Genomic DNA, 15,549 nt, shown 5'->3' with positions numbered 1-15,549 from the left:
GCTCTGATTAACCATTCTTGCTAGCACAAAGATATTCTTCAGTGGAAGCCAGGATGTTGTTCTATTCATTTGCATTAATTAATCTAACAGGCCAAATATGTAATTTCATACTTGAGCTTTTAGATCTGTATTTGAGTTCAACTGAAATCATACCATGCAATAATTGAAATTTTCTCATGCTCTGACCAGGGAAAGAAGCTTCAGAAAAGAGGACAACTGATTGCAGCAGCACGTTGAAGAAAGCCTCTCAAAATTCATTGTCTTTTAAAGAGATTTCCCTAGGATGTTACTCTGTGCCCCATCTGTCATTAACGGAGCAACTAGTTTTTAATCTTGCAGTTCTGTGGTTCTTGTTCTCCTTTCTTTTCAGGAGGTAAGAGTAAAGACTTTGGATCAGGCCCCAGCTGCTTCTCGCTGTTTTCAGATCGTGATACCATGATTGCCTCTGCTAGAATAAAAGTCAGCCCGCATAGGCTGTTCTCCCTTCTCTGTAAATTGAAATGCATGTGTGTTAAAACGCAGAGAAGCAGCCACAAGCTGACCTGTGAGTGCTAACAAAGCACAGGTGGTCCCAGCACAGCCTGGGCCCCTTTGAGACACGAGGCAGGTTTGCAATAGGTATTTCAGACCATCTCTTCCTGGGCTTTATAACAGCTTTAAAAAAAGATTCAATTAAGATGTCACGGATATAAATGGTCTCTGTTCCCCCCCACGACAATATTCTAGTGTTAGCCCGTGACATGGATGAGCAAACAGCAAACAAAAGTGAGTCTCACTGCCTCTACACCAGCAGGTAGCAAGGAACAAACCTGCTGGCCGAGTCGTTGAGTGGGGAGAGGAAGGCATGTTGATTCTGTAATGAGGTTTGCAGAGAAAATGCACTTTGCTTTCGTTCAGCACTTTGGATGGAGTTGTTTAATTGCATCAAAGGGTAAATATTTGGCATTAATCTCCTTGGTAATCTGAACTCATTCAGCACTCAGCATGGCTGTTCCCACAGCACTGCTTCTCACCAGGACTTTGTGCTTGCCCATGGGAAATCAGTGGGTCTTCAGTTCACTTTTCCCCCCAGTTTTGCATTAACCCCAAGCCAGCGAGCAGAGCCGAGGGCCGCTCAGCTCCTGCACCAGATGGTGTGGGGCTGCCACAGGTGTCCCAAATGGAGGTGGCACTCAGCCCCACCATGGTGGGAGGGCAGGAGCCGGCAGCATTCACCTGTGTCCCCATGCCCCGACCCCCTCACGTGCGGATTTGAATCTGCTCGTGTAAACGTCCCAGTGCTCGCCCAAGAATGAAGTAAGCAGGGGAGCTCAGACCTGGATTGTAGTGTCTCAAACCGCCTCTTTTCCTCACAGAAATGCAGCTCCATGGGGTGTGCTTTGTCACAGGATGGGAGGCTGTTTCTGTGCAAAATTCTCACTCAGTAAAGGAAACCTTCAAAAGTGCTGTTGTTCTTCTGACTGCAACTGTTCTTAAATTGTGCAGATGAGGAGAAAGGAGAGCAATCCCTTGCTGTCTATATGTGAAAGAAGCCCTCCAGCTGCCGTGCTGAGGTGCAGCCTGCCCAAGGGACAGCCGCCAAAGTGGGCAGTGGGGACTCCTTGTGGAAGCAAATCCCAAAGGCGATGGGGTGTGTGGGGAAATACTTTGGTATTGTTCTTTCTTGTTGTTGTTTTGGGGGTGGGAGGGTGTAGGTTTTCATGGATTTTTTTGTGTTGTGTCTGAACAAAGCCCTGTGACAGATGGCAGCACCAGGAGGCAGCAGGCAGTCAGGCCGCACAGCACCCCGCGGCTGGCATTGCTTGCTCCTTTGTCACTGCTCTGTCCCTTACCTGGACCTTCTCTTGATGTTTCCTCTCTGTGGCAGTCCAAGTGCCGGAGTTTTCCCTTCTGATTTACTGGATAATGCCTGCACACTCTCACAGCCACCTCAGTCCCCATGGATCCCTCACCCGGCACTGGTGCTGCTGCCTAGATCTCCCACAGCAGCTTCCAGAGTGGGCACCTGCCGAGGAGAGCTGCTGTCAATTTACCACCCCTCTGCTTATTGCTTTGTTTTGCTTTCCTTCTTTGGTTCATTTTTTTTCTTAAAGTTTTTATCTCCTTTAACTGTTTGGTAACAGATGTTGGATGTTGTCTCTAAGGGTATGAATGAGAGTGAAGTGACAAAAAGAAAGCTATAGCAGCTCTGACACCTGCTTTTGGTTGTGTCTACCAGCTCCCACCCAGGGCTGCAAAAGCAAATCCCAAACTGCTCTGAATTTTGTTTACAGTTTGAAGAGTCTCCTGAAAAACCTTCAGTCCAGAAGGATTCTGCTGTTTCATCTCTAACTTTATTTCTCCTTCATTGTTCTTCTTAATGAATGCTATTTGCATGACAACAGGGCCTTTTGTTTCTCAAGAGCTGATCCATCCCTATTAATTATTCCTCCCTTGGAGGTTGACCACTGGAGTCTCCAGTGAGCACAACTGGGTGTTAAATCACATCCTCCAGACTATAATCCTGACTTCGTTTCCACACCTCCTGACTGTGATGTAGAAAAGGGTTTCTGACATCAGGTGCAGCGAAAGTTGAGGGAATGTGGTTTGCAGTGAGAGTGGGGTGCACTAATTCAAGAAATTGAAGTTTCATCAGTGCATTCCCACTTTGCTGCCGTTTTGCTCCAGCAGGGTACCTGCACTGTGGTTTGTGCTCCATGGCTGGTTTGTCACCTTCTGCAGGCTTGCAGTGCCTCTTCTGCATCTCATTGGGTTTGGGAAACTTGCCTAGTGATAGTTTGTTCTGATTTCATGAGTAATCAGTGTGGCACAAGGCTTTTCTAGGTGCCCTCAAACTGGCCTGCAAATGTCTTCCATCCTCCCAGCTCCTTCAGGATTACCTTCAAGTAATCCTGAGAGCCCATCTCCATTCGATTTGGTGTGGGTGGCTGAGTGGGATACCCCAGAGCATCTCAAGTGGCAGCGAATGCGCCTCATCACACAGCAGGGTCCTGCCCCATGATCCCCACTGGGCAGCTGTGGACCAGAGTGGCTGCAAGAGCCTGAAGTCAGAGCAAGGACATGTATTTCAGAGCTCAGCCTCTTTTGCTTTCTTGCTACTCATATAAAATAGCCCACATAAACACATTCATTATTAATACCAAGTTATTTCACTCTGCTTGAGGGAAACAAATCTATCTGCAGGGTTTTTACAGCCCCACTGACTTTGGTCTGCAGAAAGTCCCATTCATTTATTTCTGTCCCCTTCCAGCTGGAATGTTTTCAGGCCTATCAGCATAACTAAAGCCAGACTGGTTTCTGCTGTCTGCAACTTCTCATGCATAAACCTATTTCAAATACTGTCCCTCATTGTCTCAAACACTGGCTGGCCGAGTGGGCCTGGGTTAGATGTCACTCTGGGAGATGGTTTCACTTGTCACAAAGTTAATACTTAACAGGGAATGGTCAGGATTACGTTGATGTGCTCTGAAGTGCAGTCTAAACTGGATTTCCTGGGTTTGTAATGCTTGGTTTCAGGTGAACAACTGACTGGCCATGTTTAGAAGTCTAAATTGCCAATATTTGCTCACAGGTATAAAACCAGCTTAATCTCCTGGAATAGAGACGAGGCTTAATAGGAATCTGTGGTATGTAGCAGGCAAAAGATTTTACATCCTTTGGTGCCTTTCTTGCTGGGAAATGTTTGTGATTCTTTGTAGAGCAGCTGTTGGGATTCTTAACAGAGAACTGTTTTGTCGTGTTAGAAAACATAGTAAATGTCACTCTTTTGAAGCAATAGTGTATAAAAATTGGAATAAGGAGAATAAGTGAGATGACATGAAGGATAAACAGAGACATTGCAGGTGTGCTTTGCCTTTCACAGTATCTAGAAAACACAGTTTTCTAGAGTTGGAGTTTATTGCCAGAAGTTTCTAAGTGGAGGGAAAAGTCTTTGCTTTTCTAGTGAAATCAATGCCTTTAAATTCTGAAGCTGCATAGAGAGGCATGTGAAAGGGAAGGAAGGATGAGGACAGGGCTGAGCAAGGCAATCTGTTGCACTCGACTGAATTGTACCATTGCACACTGCTCAGCTGCAAATCCAGGAGAAGGCTGCACAGGTCAGGCATGAGAGGCAGAACATCCTCCCACCGAAACCAGATGTGTCCAGGGCCGTGTGCGTTTCTGACTCTGTCACAACAAGGTCAGCAATGGGAATGCTCCTGTCACTGTGTGGTGTCATTTCTGCATCTTTATGGCACTTTATCTCATAACATCACTATCACCAGTAAATGCAGTCAATAAGAGAGTGCCCATCTGCAGCATTCCACTTGCAAAGCAAAATAAACTATTTCACACTCCTTGTCTGGGAGAAAGTTTTCTCAGAGAGCTTATCCTTCTCATCTAATGTGCTGTAAATTCATCTTTATCTTAACTCTCCAGTGCCAACACAAATGTTAAAACCACTGGGAGGAGTATATGCATGCAAAAGTTTCAGTAAAAGCCTATGTGTATTTGGAGATTTGCTTTTCTAAGATTTTCTTTGTGATCACTGACTGAAGATGTGGCATTTCTCATGGCAAATATTTTGTTCCATTCACTGTATGTGAACGTCTTTCACAAAACTTAAAAGGTAACAGAGGACGCTGGAGGCCTGGGATCTGATCTTTTTGGGGGGACACGAAAGCTTTGGTTGGGATTTTCTTGGTTCTATGCAAGCATTATTTTTCTTGTAAACCTTTTTCTTTCCTGACCCAAACAGACACTTCCTGAGCCTGAAGGACGAAGTAATGGCAGCACTAGAAGGAAACAAGTTTGGAAAATGAAGGACAGATGAGCTAGAGTTTCATGGCTTTCCTAGGTGAGTGAGGCTGCAAGGAATAGGACATTTAGCTTGTTTAAGTGTGTATTATCAAAGCCTTTGGAATACACTGTCTGGTCTCTTAGTGAAACGTGTTACCAAGTAAGCAGGAAAGCTACTCATGTGAATACGTATGAACGTCTGCAAGCCAGGTGTCCCAGCAAGAAACCTGGCAGCCTCCAGGAGTGCTTTGTGAAAGACCTCTCAAGTGAAATGGTTGGCCTGCAAAATTAGGTGCGAGAAGGAATCCTACTGGCCTCTGTAGATACCCCTGGGTAACAATATTAAGAAAGGAAAGCAACTATTTCTATTAGGACAAATACTGAAATAAGAGAAAATGGGTGGAAGCTGTCCCTGGGTAAGTTTCTGCATCGAACAAACATTTCTAAATTCAGTATTAGTCTGTTCTGTCTAGCAGGATTTTAAATGAAATTACTGTTAAAGTTACTTCATGATCTGTGAGACCAAGGACTGCTGGATAACAAAGGAATACAAGCAGGCATACCTAAAAATGGGAGAGAAAGCTGAGCAACATAGGAAGCATAAAACTACAGGCGAGCTTCTGGTCTCAGTTACAGCAGTGTAAGCCCAACATAATGTCAGCAAAACTAGGGGAGCTGCCTCAGGCTGTAGAAATGCAATTGATATCAGTTTCCTCTTATACTTCTGCATTTTATGCCTCATGAGGAACTGACAAAATCCCTGTTCCTATATTCAGGCATTATCGGTTAAAGTGGACATACTCTGGTTGTTGTATGAGGTTGTATGGTGCTGGCTGCTGCTTTGGGGCTCTTACCTTGCTTCCCAGTGAAGTCAGGGGTTGTCTCCTCAAATTGATATGTTTGCTGCTACACTGGGCTCAGGCTTTTTATTGCATGCTCTTGTTTGGTTTTGCTCTGTGCACGAAACTACTTTTGTGGACAAGCAGGAAGGAACAAGTATGTGAAAAACTGTGAGAAGAAGAGCTGGCAAAGAAATCTGGAACTATAACATAAGCATCTATGATCAGGGCAGGAGGAGCAACAGAATTTAGTCTGAAGCTTTTTGCCATAAAGTCCAAGTCTCTGCTTCTTTGCATCCCAAGTCTGTCGTGACTGGGGGACTGCAGGTGTGGTGTGGACAGCAGAGTGAAATATGCTACCATCCATAAGAAAATACTTCTTTTTTTTTTTTTTTCCAAAGTAAAAAAGAATCACATCCAAAGAGATATGCATCACCATTTACAGGAAATAATTTCAATTCTTTTTATCCACAAATGACAACACAAAGCATTGTGGAAGGGAAGGAAATAAGCTAGGAGTCCTGGGAATGGGCTCAGTTACGTTTTTTTTTTTTTTTAATGAAATATTTTGACATCTGAATATTTAAAGTAAATGATTTAGAAAAGTAGTTGAGGATCCTGCACCTTTCATGGTGGCATCTCCACTTGTCATGAGAAGTAACTAACGTTCAATGTGTGGATCAAAGCTTTCTTCTGGGTGATTTTTCACTTTTTTTTTGCAATGAACCTTCCGCAGACTCTTTTAAAACAAAATAATAACAGGCCGCATCCAGACAGCAGTTCAGATTTGCCCAGCAAAGTGTGGCTTGAAGGATGTCCCGTAGCACAGTGTGACAAGCGATGTGCAGGATGCTATTCCTCACCAAAAAGTACAGGAAGAACATCACGTGGTAAGGTGTGAAACAGACCAAAAACGTGACAAAGTTTGTCACTACTACCTTCTCTGCTCTGGTCGCATGTGTTTGGGGGTTCTCTGATTTTCTGTGGTTTCTCAGACACCTGACAATCTGAATGGTGCAGAAGGCCATGGCTGCCACGCTGCTGAAGAAGATGGTCTCCAGGGTGACTATCAGGCCTGTGTTTTCCCATGTGCTTTTGGAGAAGTTATGGAAGCAGGATGAGATGTTGTAGCCCGCCTCATGAAACTGGGAAGTAGAGACAGTCCCAGCTGAGATGCCCAGGCAGATGACAGCACAGACCAGAGCAACTTTCTTGGTGGAGCGCAGGGCGGGAGCCATGAAAGGGTGCTGGATAGCAATGTAGCGGTCTACACAGATGCAGAGGGAGATGAGGATGCTGCCATACATATTTATAAAGTAAAGACTCTCCAGGATGGAACAAAACATGGACCCCAGTTTCTACTTGTTCTGAAGGTGATAGGAAATGATTTTAAAAGGAAGAGTGAACAGCAGCAAAGAATCCAGGAAAATAAGAGCTATCAGGTAGACTGTAGATTCTGACAGCTTTTTAGCCGGAAAAAACAGGAACGACAGGGCCATCACACTGAACAGCAATCCCAGGATGAGCATGGGAGTGTACATGATCAGCTGGAACAGTTCTACGCTGGGGTTGATACTGCTGTTGGTACAGGTGTCATTCATGTCTCCAGGTATACTGAAAGGGAGGAAAATCACCTTCACCACAAGGAAGACTGAAGATCACATCTAAGACCTGGCACGAAGGCCAGGGAGGCCTGTAAGTGTCTGTAGACCTGGAGATAATTTTTTCTTCTTGGACTGGGGTGTGCTGGCTTACCAACCTACAGAGACTAAGTCTTCAGAAGAAAAATGAAACTTAGGAACCCAGGCGTTTGCTTAAATCCGCCAGACTTACCACAGCTGATAAACTGCTGTCTGCTGCAGAGGTGCAGTAAATAAGCAGTGGTTTCTTCTCCCCAAGAAGAGACTAAAAATATCAATGCGTACACGTCTGAGCAGGGGTCCTGAAGTAATCCTCTGTTAGAGGAAGGGTGCTGGCTGGACTTTGCCCTCAGACTCTCCTGATAAGGACCAGGAAGGCTCTCAGTGGTTTCTGCATTCAGAATCACTTACAAATCCAAATGCACAGGGATGCCGGGTTGTTTCTTGCAGCCCATTCTTTGACAGCAAATGTAGTCTGTAAATAAACCCTTTAAAAATCTTTCTGTTAGAGCCCAGAAATCACCTTCATCTGTTGCCCTGTAGCCATTGTTACTTTTACCTGGTGCCTTTCCTACGTGAGTTACTGATATTGATGCTGTTTCATTTCAGATTTGGCAGCCTGTCATCAGGTGGACAGTGTAAGTTCCTGTTCTGCAGATCAAGCCACTTCCCTGGCATTTCAGAGGTAAGCTCTCTTGCGCTATGGTTTGAGACAAAGGTCAGCACAATGGAAAAAGGATTCTTACATAAAAACTAGCAATTATTGGAAAGGAAGAGCAGGTTGGTGGTTTGCTCTGTAAGGACACAATGATGCCAGGTAAACAATTCTGTGAGCTGCTAGTTTATATTACAGAAACATGGGGATGGATCAGCTCTTGAGAAACAGTCCCAGAAACTCAGCCTGATGAGAACAGCTGCTGGTGGGGCTGTGTGTACCAGTAAGGGTGCCTCTGCTGGGTCACGTGCAGCCTGCGTACTGCTGGAGCAGATACAGGCTTTATTCAGGCTGCCCGCCCAGGTATGTGTGTCCCCACATTTGGCAGTGCCACTGGCTGTGCACTCAGTATCCTCCTTTGCTGCAGAGCAAAGGAAAGCGCATGAGACATGGCTCAGCAGTGGGGCAGCAGCCCTGTCAGTGGCTCAGCTCTGTTGCTGTCTGCGAGGAACTGAGGGAGCCTGAGGCGAGAAGAAGAAAATCCCTCACCCAAATACAACAGGACAGGAAAGCCTGAGGTTGGGAAGCATTAGGGGATCTGAGTGGTTGGAAGGGAGAAGCATCACCAGCGATGCTGCAGGTTGTTCAGTGCCTGGGAGCTCAGCCCTCCTGCAGCTGCAGGCCTTGGGATTTTGCTGGGAGATGCACTGGGCCCCTGAGCCTCCAGATTCAGGTAGGTTTACAACAGATGAGGGGTTACACTAACGAGCTGGAGCTGTGCAGAGCCACTGTGCTGAACAAAATGGTGGCCTGGGCCCGCCATGCAGTATACTGCTCTCCTGCAGGGTCCCCCTCCTTGCGTGAAGCAATGCCAGCCATTTTAATTCTGTGAGGGAGCCCACTGCTGAGAGCCAACGGGATGACAAGTTGATTGAGGAATTCCTGAAAAGTTATCAATATTTAGAAAGCCCTTTAGTTCATTGTCTCTGTAGAATATTTCATTAGACCTTTCTTTTTCCTTCAGTGTTTTTTTTTTTTTTTTTTTTAATAATAGCTCATCAAAGGAAATTCTAGGTCTAGGGAAATAAAAGAAGAAAGTAAAATTTCAGCTTCTTACCCAAAGTTTTACTTGGTACAGGTCTAGTGACAATTAAAAGACATTTTAGTCAAGCTTGATGTTTAGAAATCTACGCAAGAGATGATGCCAAAGGATAGTTTTTTCAGTCTTCAAAAACAAACAAAAAAATCCCAGCAAGTAAACATGCTATAGGCAAAACAAATGATATAAAGTACATTTAGTCTTCAGATTATGTAGCAAGAAGGAAGTTTTTAAGGTAAGGTTTCCCTACAATGCAGTACTGCCTCTTGCCAACTCACCTTTGGGCTATCTCTAGCACTACTCGTTGACTTGCTCCCCTTGACTTGTAGAATTCTTGAATCTTGTGTGTTCTTTGAAGGCTGTGGAGTGAGCTGCATGCAAAGTAACAGCCGGTCTGGATGTTAGAAAGCACGAAGTGCTGCTGCTTTTTGTTTCATCACATACTTCCTTTACAGTAACCGTCTCCCCCATTCCGTGTCTGCACACACGCGCTATGTACGAAGTCTGTCACACAAAGCTCATTTGAGGATGCAAACAGTTTGCTTTGTGAGGCTCACATCTCTGTGAGTCACCCATTCAGAGCAGTTTCCATGAACAGAGGAGGAAATTCTGGCCCTTCAGAGTTTTGTGTCACTTCTTTCTACAAGAGTGTTAGCTGCTGAGATGTGCTTTAACCTAGATCCTGAGCTATCGCTGTCAGCACCTCTTCCTTTTTGTGCTACCAGAAATGAAAAACAGATCATCAGTTTTTGGTGGTGATTTGATACATTCATTTTGAGTTGGTATTTTAAAAAAAGGGAAAAAGGAACAAGGGAAAAAGTAACCCTTTTCCTCTTACATCTGCTTATACTGCTGAGAAGCAGAGACTTTACCTATGAACAGTGTCAGGTGCTGACTTTGTTAAGGGAGAAAAAGGAAAACCATTTTTTTGCCCACTGTATGTGTTTTTGCAATCTCCTTTTACTAAAGGGGGAAAGAAGGACCATGGGGGTAAATTTGCTTGGTCCTCTGCCTACCCCTTAAATATCAAAACTGAGGATTGTTTTGGCTGAACTCAAGCTGTGCATCTGTGAAAGAGGTGGGGGAAAGGGGAAGAGGGGAAGGAGATAACAGTACCTTGGGTTTCTGCATGATGTTTTAGTTGAGATGACTCAAAGTTTAAAACAAAAAAAAAGAAAAAAAGATTCAACACGAATGGGGAAAACAGTCTGAGGGAACAGCACCTCACCTCATCCTCAGCTAGGTTTCACTTCTGTGGATCCAGGGTTGGTCTTGTGATGCTGTGCTTTGGATGTTTAAAAACAGTGCACAGGCAGGCGCTGCTGCCTTAAGGAAGCATTAAGGAAGCATTTGGGGCTGGAGCAAAGCTGGGTGGTGGGAGGCGAGGCTGCTGGGAGTGTGGGATGGAGCCCAGCCACCACAGATCTCTGCTCCCTCGTTTGCAAATGTTCTGATATCCAGTGCTCATAAAAGGGTTGCTCACTCTTCCCCCTTTGCAGGGATTTCTCCTCATATTCTTGGAGTTGTTTCTCATTTTTCTTTGGATACATACATTCTCATGGCACGTAAGCACTGCCCACCTCACTAGAGACCGCACAGAAGTGCTGGACAGAAAGCCTGCTGTGTCTGCACATCTGAAGAAGGATGCTCTGAAAAGAAGAGGATGAGGAAGCAGAAATCCTGGGGTTGTTCTCAGCACACCACAGTCTAGCCATTGCCAAGGGCTGGGCTGGTTTTTGTCAGCAAACTTCATGGCAAGCTTTTTAGGGAGGATTCCATAGCTGAGTGGGTAGGATGGCATGCAGGTGGTGCAAATTCACTTGGAGAAGGTGTGAAATTGAAAGGATGGGAAAAAGTAATGCTGAGGGATGATGGCAGAGGGGAAATGAAACAGTGTGAGTAACATATAGAAAGGCTGGGATAGTCCATGACAGCCTCCCAGACTGTTGATTAATAGTGTAACTTGTGATGCAGGGGTGAGGAAGCTGCGGGCAGGCGAGGTGCCTTTCTTTTCTCACTGCAGGCCTTCATCCATGCCGATAGGTTGTGATTCTTCAGTAGGACCACAAGACTGGGTGGGCTGTCCCTTTTCTTGCAGTCTGATTGGTTGGTCTGCTCAATTCTTGTACCTCTTTGCACGTCACCGATGCCACCAGTGAGCAAAGAATCACCTGATGCTACATGTGTCACCTCATTGCTTTTTCCTAAAGAAGGAGCTGTTCCATGAGCATTTTGTCTCATGTTGACAACTTTGCCATTTCTCTGTGACTACCACACAGTTTTGCCCTTTAGGCCATGCAGGCGGCCCTGGGTGGCAGCAGGTGGAGCTCTGCTGGTTCCCTGTGCTCACTTTTGGGGCTGACCATCCCCTAGCACTACCAAGGTGTACCAGCTAGCTCAAGGTGCTGATAATCTAAATCAGAGTCTAATTAGTGAGAAAAATAATTGTTCTACTTGAGAAGAGAGAGCATCCACTGCTATGGTCCTCTTACCTTTCTACTTGATTTCCCTCAAATGCCCTTCAACATCTCCAATTTTCAGTTTCCTTTACCTCCCCTCTACCCTCCCATGTCCCCAGGCCCCTGGATTTTCCCTTTTTTGGAAGGCTGCTGTCATTCTGTGCTGGAGAGGAAGCTTTGGGAACCAGCCGGATGGGAACAGCAGTAGGGAACAGCAGGCTGGTTAGCAGATACCACAAAAGAGCAATGTGCAAAGCCTTAGAATGGTCCTGGGGAATATTTTACTGCTGGAGTGCTTGTCTGGAGTCACCAAGAAGGGCTGAGCTCATCTCTGAGCTATTTGGTCCTGCTGCAGGGCCTCACTGGGTGGCACCAGGAACAACACCCTCCCTCTCCATCCCACCTGGCAGGAGGGAAGCCCAGGAGGCTTTTGGAATTTGTTCCTGCTCACTCTGAGCCACAGGTCACATCCTGGCTTTGGGCCATTGCAACCTCCAGGTGAGCCAGAACTTGGATGAAATGTCCCACTACCTGAATTTGGTGGCTCTGCAGAGCCATTTGTTATTGAGTTGCTCCATCTCGTGGTTGAAGGGGAAATGAGAAGCACAGCTTCAGCCCTGCACTATCTCAGCCTCTAGCTATGGTTGATCACCAGGAGGAACCGTTAATCCTGTAGCTCAGACAGCTTATCCTATAACTGCCTCCACCAGCAAAGCACTTGGCTCCCTGCACTGACCATCTTTGCTCCACTGTCTGCACCGTGGATGGCCCAGGAGTAATGAGCAAAGGGAAAGCTGTGCCTTTCGTGATGGGTAGAGAGGGCAAAAGCACAGAAACAGCTGAAACAGAACTTTTCCATAGAGGAGGTGACCATAAGCATTGCTGATGAGGCCAGGAAACTGCTGTGCCAGTGCAGAGCTCTTTCTCCAGGGGGAAGCCTTCTCACCAGCTTTTAGTGTCCCTTGGAAGGACTCCACAGCCTAAAGGAGGAACCTGCAAACCCTGGCTGTGCAGCAGGACCATGTCTGTCTCAATGGAGAAAGGTTCTTTCAGTGGTGGAGGAGCTAAATCTGCTGCCTGAGTGAGCAGGTGAGCTGACGTCTCTCTTTGAGGTGGTTTTGAGTTTGTTGAAATGTATGACTCATTTCAACAGAGATATCAGCTGGGGATGCTGTGTGGGACTCTTGAGGACATGTCAGCAGGAGGGGTATTTTCTGTGTCAGTGCTCTGAGACTAGTGACATTTGAAACCAGTGAATATTTTTCCTCAGTATTCTACTACGTACTGGTCTAAAACCCAGGCAGTTTAGGCAACCCCCTACCTGCCTGTTCTGCTCTCAGCTGCACAACACCTGCAGCCATCTTGGAGGGGACATGCATGTCATGCTGCCACTCTGCCTGCTGCCTTACTTTTGGCTCGGCCTAGTGGCTGTCCAGCAGTGCTGATGTACCCACAGAGGGCCCCCGCCCCGCAGTGTGCCTCCTTCCAGCCAAATGGCTGACTCATTCTGACACTTCAAAGGTATTTTTATGCTTTTTCCGACTCAAACCCTCACCTACATTTGTCTTCAACTCATACTCAGGTTGGATGTTAAAAAGAATCTCTTTTCATAAAGAGTGGTGAGGCACCGGCACAGGCTGCCCAGGGAGCAGTGGGGTGGGGCAGTCACCATCCCTGGAGGTGTTCCAGAGCCATGGAGAAATGGCACTGAGGAACATGGTCAGTCGGCATGGTGGGGTGGGGTTGGACTTGAGGATCTTAGAGGTTTTTTAATGTTTATTTAATGATTTAATGATTCTATGATATAACCCCCATCCCTGGCCTGACAAAGCAGGCACTTCAGCTGTCCTTGTGCAAGGTGGAAAAAAAAATCAATAACTGAAGCTGACTGAGGCACTTTCGCTTTGTCTTCCATAGAGCCAATGTGCACATACAACTCTGGGAAGGTGGCTGTATAGCTGCACCTCCTATCCAAAAAGCGGCCATACACATTTTTGAGCCACCTGGGCTGCTCGTGTGGCCGAGGAACTGTGTCCCACCAGCGTACTGCTCATGGTGACCAGCATCCAATCAGCCTCCACGTAGCGTTTGTTCTCAGTGTTTTCTGCACCTCATTTCTGGGGGCGTGTGAACTAGCACAGCATGTGTGTACAGTGTGTGACAAGTTACTGCAGCCCGATGGGCCTCGAAAATCATTGTAAGAAAATGATTAACTAAGCAGGAACAGAAGAGTCATTTTAGGAAAGAGAAAAAGTGCTTCTAATAGGACGTCCTGTCTTTGACTGAAGCCAGAAGTGGACGTTTAGGGGAAGAATGTCAGAAAGTGGGATCCTGCTGCTGACAGTACTTCCAGCAGCAAGCTGCTCAGTGAATAAGGAAAGGGTGGCCATACAGCCACTGAGTTCCGCGGGTCACTTCTTTCTTCCCATTTCCCACAGAGTTCTTCTGCTGATGTATATCTGTGCAGTGTGTGATACACTTGTGTCTATTCAGCAGCAGAGTCTAGCATTTTATTCTTGAAAACACCCATATAACCGTTTCGTTGAATCATGGCTTCCAGTCTTCTAAAGGTGGCAGAGATTGAAGGGCAGCAAATCTCCAAGTGGGTTGTGTTGGATAATTAACAGGGAGAGATGAACTAGAAATGCGGTCACAGCCATCAGAATTTGGCACCAGTACTTTTCCCTGAATATACATGAAACTATACTCCTCAAGATAAATATTTATTCAGCAAAATCATATGATTTCCAAAGACTTGTTCTAAAAAAAAAAAAAGTTTTTTTTTGTATTTTTGTTTTTTTAAAATCCGTTTTGCTTTCTCAGAGTTTTGCTGTATTATTTCATTACCCAAGCAGAGTGTGAATGGAATTCCCTCTCTTCTGGTTGCATGCTTGATCTGGGCATGTCATTTTGGTGCTTCACTACCTTTGTAACCTGTTGACCCAGTTTTACCTCTGCCAAGCACTGTGCTGATGAGGCGAGGTGTTTGCTGCATCCAACCAAGCTTTCTTTAGAGTGATTTGGGTGTCTGCACAGGACATCACAAGGCACCGTGGCTGACCTGCAGGGTTAGCCACTCAAGTCAGGGAGTTCCCATCCTCTCCTAAATGTTCTGGTATCATCCTGGTTACACCAGAGGTGGGATCTGTCATCTTTTCAATTTTACGCATGGGAAATCATAGAGAAATGCAAAAGGACTTTCCAGAAGTGGTATGAAAGAGTGGAGTGCAATTTCCCAAATCCAGATATCTTCTTCCTGATGCCAACACTATTTTTAGGCTGTTCCTTCCCAGGGACCAGCTCCCAAGTTGAACAGCACTGTACTGATCATGTCTTGATATTCACGCTCCTTTGGGAAGTCCTGCAATCTTCAGAACCAACTGCTGTCCGCCATTTCATATGGAGAATTAACTATTCCCACTTGGTAAGTGCATTTCTCAACTCCGCTGAAGCTATACAGTAGGGTGCAAAAGAAGTTACAAAGAAGAACATAACGTGTTTCTTGTCACTATCTGTACATACACCTTCTCTTAATTCATTTAAATTTTTCAGTTTATCTCATTTAATTCCTATAACATTTTATTTAAGGTGAGACTGTGCTTATATGATAGAAGCATAATGTCTCTGCAGTTACAGGGCATGCCAATTTCAGAAAGGATTAAGAGAAGAACATCTTTCTCTCCCTTTTTTCCGCAGCTGAACTCAGGAAGTGGTGGCCTTCAAGCAGATCTTGCGCTGTTGTAAGAGCGTTGATGGTGTTTGTGCAGAAGCATACAGTGGTGGGGTTTGGGGCTGACTTTTTTTAGGTGCTGCTGCACAGTAATCATTTTTGCAGAGCTTTGGTTGCTAAGAGAGAGAAGGTTGTGTGGGAAGAAGTCCGTTCCCTCATTTCAGTCACGTTCAGATGAAAAGCAGAAGAGGCCTTCTTATAGCTTGGTGTCCCTTCGTGCCATTGGGACTGTTTTCTATAAGGATGCAAGGATCTTGGCAAGAGCTAGCTTTTGAGACACTCTCTCTTCTCAAACCAGCTACTGCATAGCAACGACATGCGGGCTCAGAAAGAGAATACTGAATTTCC

At 45.6% G+C, this 15,549-nt stretch overlaps 1 long non-coding RNA gene and 1 pseudogene across 2 annotated transcripts in view; one reads left to right on the top strand and one right to left on the bottom strand.

Moving 5' to 3' along the window:
• Positions 2,012 to 15,549, top strand: part of LOC110398258 — a 37,535-nt gene continuing 23,997 nt past the window's right edge. For both annotated transcript variants that reach the window (XR_002438287.1, XR_002438288.1), the window contains exons 1-3: positions 2,012 to 3,626; positions 4,739 to 4,837; positions 7,868 to 14,895. This is a non-coding gene — a long non-coding RNA (uncharacterized LOC110398258). The remainder of the gene's footprint in view (positions 3,627 to 4,738; positions 4,838 to 7,867; positions 14,896 to 15,549) is intronic.
• Positions 6,280 to 7,884, bottom strand: LOC110398257 (annotated as a pseudogene).

Source organism: Numida meleagris, chromosome 4, assembly GCF_002078875.1.
Source record: "Numida meleagris isolate 19003 breed g44 Domestic line chromosome 4, NumMel1.0, whole genome shotgun sequence".
Classification (NCBI taxonomy): Eukaryota; Metazoa; Chordata; class Aves; order Galliformes; family Numididae; genus Numida; species Numida meleagris.
The sequence above is the reverse complement of the archived record's forward strand: the minus strand, read 5'-3'. Positions and strand labels throughout refer to the sequence as shown.